We start from the raw sequence: 5000 nt of genomic DNA, 5'->3' as shown, positions 1-5000 counted from the left end.
GATACTAATAATTCTAATAAAAGAGACGAAGTAGCTTTGATACGATATTCGCAACAATCTGATTTTCGTCGAGACATAATCAAAGGTTCAATGCGAGCCCAAAGATGTAAAACAGTTATTTGGGAATTTTTTCAAGCAAATGCACATTCTCCGCTTTTTTTGGACAGAATAGACAAATCACACCCTTTTTTTTTTGATATCTCCGAACTGATAAAACTCATTTTTAGAAATTGTATAGGAAAGGGAGCAGAATTCAAAATTTCAGATTATACAGAAGAAGAAATAAAAGAAAGGGAAAAAAAGGAAAAGGACAAAAAAGAAGAGAAACAAAAGAAAAGAGAAAGCGCGGATAGAAGTAGCAGAAGCCTGGGATACCATTCCATTTGCTCAAGTAATAAGAGGTTCCATGTTAATAACTCAATCGATTCTTAGAAAATATATTATATTACCGTCATTGATAATAGCTAAAAATATTGGCCGTATGCTATTATTACAATTTCCTGAGTGGTCTGAGGATTTAAATGAATGGAATAAAGAAATGCATGTTAAATGCACCTATAATGGTGTTCAATTATCAGAAACAGAATTTCCGAAAAATTGGTTAATAGACGGTATTCAAATAAAGATGCTATTTCCTTTCTGTCTGAAACCCTGGCACAGATCTAAGCCACGGTCCTCTCATATAGATCGAATCAAAAAGAAAGGACAAAAAGATGATTTTTTTTTTTTAACGGTTTGGGGAATGGAAGCTGAACTTCCTTTTGGTTCTCCCCAAAAACGGCCTTCCTTTTTTGAACCCATTTTTAAGAAACTCGAAAAAAAAATTGGAAAATTGAAAAAAAAGTATTTTATATTTCTAAAAGTTTTAAAAGAAAGAACAAAATTTCTAAATATCTCAAAAAAAACAAAAAAATGGATTATCAAGGGCATTCCGTTTTTAAAAAAAATAAAAAAAGAACTCTCAAAAGTAAATTCCAATTCTATTATTTAGATTGAGAGAAATATATAAATCAAGCGAAACTAAAAAAAAAAAAGAAAAAGATTCTATAACCCGCAATCATATAATTCATAAATCCTTTAGTCGAATTCAATCTACATATTGGACAAATTTTTTACTGACAGAAAAAAAAATGAAAGATCTGACTGATAGAACAAGCACAATCAGAAATCAAATAAAAAGAATTACAAAAAATAAAAAAAAAGTGACTCCAGAAATAAATGATAGTCCTAATAAAACAAGTTATAATGCTAAAAGATTGGAATCACCAAATTGGCAAATATTAAAAAGAAGAAATACTCGATTAATCCGTAAAATTACATTATTTTATAAAATTTTTCACTGAAAGGATATACGCAGATATCCTTCTATCTATTATTAATATTCCCAGAATTAATATACAACTTTTTGTTGAATCAACAAAAAAAAATGATTGATAAATCCATTTACAATAATAAAAAAAATAAAAAAAGAATTAATAAAACAAATCAAAATAAAATGAATTTTATTTCGACTATAAAAAAGTCACTTTATAATATTAGTAATAAGAATTCACAGAATTTTTTTGACTTATTCCTCCTTGTCACAAGCATATGTATTTTACAAAATATCACAAACACAAGTTCTTAACTTGTATAAGTTAAGATCTATTCTTCAATATCACGGAACGTCTTTTTTTCTTAAGACTTCAATAAAAGATTATTTTGGAAAACAAGGAATAATTCATTATGAATTAAGACATAAGAAACTTCGGAATTCTGGAATAAATCAATGGAAAAACTGGTTAAGAGGTCATTATCAATACCATTTATCTCAGATTAGATGGTCTAGATTAATAGCAGCAAAATGGAAAAAATAGAATCAATAAATGTCGTACAATTCAAAATCAAGATTTAAACAAAGAGAATTCATATGAAAAAGACCTATTAATTCATTACAAAAAACAAAACGATTACGAAGTATATTCATTACCAAATCAAAATGAGAATTTTCAAAAATACTATAGATATAATCTTTTATCTTATAGATCTATTAATTATGAAAATAAGAGGGACCCATATATTTATGGATCACCATTCCAAGTAAATAAGAATCGAGAGAGTTTTTATAATTACAACACACATAAACATAAGGGCAAATTTTTTGATATACTAGGGGATATCCCTATCAAAAATTATTTAGGAAAAAGTGATATTATGTATATGGAAAAAAATCCGGATCGAAAATATTTTGATTGGAAAATTCTCCATTTTTGTCTTAAAAAGAAAATCGATATTGAGGCCTGGATCAAGATCGATACCAACAAGAATAAAAATACTAAAACCGGGACTAATAATTATCAAATAATTGATAAAATTGATAAAAAAGATCTTTTTTATCTTACGATTCCTCAGGATCAAGAAATCAATTCACCCAATCAAAAAAAAATATTTTTTGATTGGATGGGAATGAATGAAGAAATACTAAGTCGTCCTATATCGAATCTGAAACTTTGGTTCTTCCCAGAATTTGTACTACTTTATAATGCATATAAAATGAAACCGTGGTTTATACCAAGCAAATTACTTTTTTTTAATATAAATGAAAATGGTAGTGAAAATAAAAACATCAATAGAAAGCAAAAGGGGGTATACCCTCGAATGAAAAAAAAAAAATGGAATTAAAGAATAAAAATAAAAAAGAAAAAGAATCTGCAGGCCAAAGAGATCTTAGATCAAATGCACAAAACCAAGTAAATCTTGTATCTGTTCCCTCAACCGAACAAAAAGATATTGAAGAAGATTATTCAGAATCAAACATGAAAAACCGTAAAAAGAAAAAACAATACAAGAGCAATACCGAAGCAGAACTAGATTTCTTCCTGAAAAAGTATTTACTTTTTCAATTGAGATGGGATAATGCTTTGAATCAAAGAATGATCAATAATATCAAAGTATATTGTCTCCTGCTTAGACTGAGAAATCCAAGAAAAATTACTATATCCTCTATTCAAAGGAGAGAAATGAATCTGGATATAATGCTGATTCAGAAGAATTTAACTCTTACAGAATTGATGAAAAGGGGGATATTAATTATCGAACCCCTTCGTCTGTCTGTAAAAAATGATGGACAGTTTATTATGTATCAAACCATAGGTATTTCATTAGTTCATACGAGTAGGCATCAAACTAATCAAAGATACCGAGAACAAAGATATGTTGATAAGAAGGATAAGGATTTTGATGAATCCATTTCAAGGCATCATCAAAGGATAACCGGAAATAGAAAAAAAAATCATTATGATTTGCTTGTTCCTGAAAATATTTTATCGTCTAGATGTCGTAGAGAATTGAGAATTCTAATTTGTTTCAATTCAAAGACTAAGCATGATGTGAATAGAAATCCAATATTTTGCAATGGGAACAAGGTCAAAAATTGGAGTCGATTTTTTGATGAAAATAAAGATCTTGATAGAGATAAATTAATTAAATTCAAATTTTTTCTTTGGCCAATTATCGATTAGAAGATTTAGCTTGTATGAATCGCTATTGGTTTGATACCAATAATGGCAGTCGTTTCAGCATGTTAAGGATACATATGTACCCACGATTGAAAATTCGTTGATGATACATTTTTCCTATCTATCCTGTACCATATCTGCTATATGAAAATAAACAGATGCACACATGACTTGTCTTCCATCTCATTCTAATATATGATACTAATTCAATAACGTATCAATTATATCTAGAAAACAAATCAACAAAATTTTCTTAATTTTAAGATTCAAATTATTCTCTTTTGAAAATGCAAAAATTTACTATTCTTTTGTATCCCTATCCGAATCCTATTTTCAATTGGATTGATTAATTTTATGGGATAAAATTAGGATTCCATAAAAAATTCAGATTATTGTATATACCAGATTAAAATAACTGGCATTATTATTACTGATCAGTAAAATTTCATATTTGTAAAAACAGAGGGGAGGGGAGAAAAAATCTTTTATGATAAAAAATTCATTCATTTTGGTTATTTCACAAAAAGAAAAAGAAGAAAACCGGGGAATCTGTTGAATTTCAAGTATTTTGTTTTACGAATAAGATACGAAGACTTACTTCCCATTTGGAATTGCACAAAAAAGACTATTTATCTCAGAGAGGTCTGCGAAAAATTCTGGGAAAACGTCAACGCCTGCTCGCTTATTTGTCAAAAAAAAATAGAGTACGTTACAAAGAATTAATTGGTCAGTTGAATATTCGAGAGATAAAAACTCGTTAATTTGAAAAGCCATTTTGAATTATTTACTTAAATTTGGATGAGCCTTTTTCACTTTCAGCAATTCATGGAAGAATGAATCGGGAAAAAACCTATGACTGCACCAGCTACAAGAAAAGACCTCATGATAGTCAATATGGGTCCTCACCACCCATCAATGCATGGTGTTCTTCGACTCATTGTTACTCTAGATGGTGAAAATGTTATTGACTGTGAACCAATATTGGGTTATTTACACAGAGGTATGGAAAAAATTGCAGAAAAACCGAACAATTATACAATATTTGCCTTATGTAACACGTTGGGATTATTTAGCTACTATGTTTACAGAAGCAATAACCGTAAATGCACCAGAACAATTGGGAAATATTCAAGTACCTAAAAAGAGCCAGTTATATCAGAGTAATTATGTTGGAGTTGAGTCGTATAGCTTCTCATTTGTTATGGCTTGGACCTTTTATGGCAGATATTGGTGCGCAGACTCCCTTCTTCTATATTTTTCGAGAAAGAGAATTGATATATGACCTATTCGAAGCTGCCACCGGTATGCGAATGATGCATAATTATTTTCGTATTGGAGGAATAGCTGCTGATCTACCTCATGGCTGGATAGATAAATGTTTAGATTTTTGCGATTATTTTTTAAGAGGAGTTGCTGAATATCAAAAACTTATTACGCAGAATCCTGTTTTTTTAGAACGAGTTGAGGGAATAGGCATTATTAGTGAAGAGGAAGCAATAAATT

This window comes from Camellia sinensis, unplaced genomic scaffold (assembly GCF_055761805.1).
Source record: "Camellia sinensis isolate YWXY unplaced genomic scaffold, ASM5576180v1 Unanchor388, whole genome shotgun sequence".
In the NCBI taxonomy this organism is placed as follows: domain Eukaryota; kingdom Viridiplantae; phylum Streptophyta; class Magnoliopsida; order Ericales; family Theaceae; genus Camellia; species Camellia sinensis.
This window is presented reverse-complemented; position numbering follows the sequence as displayed.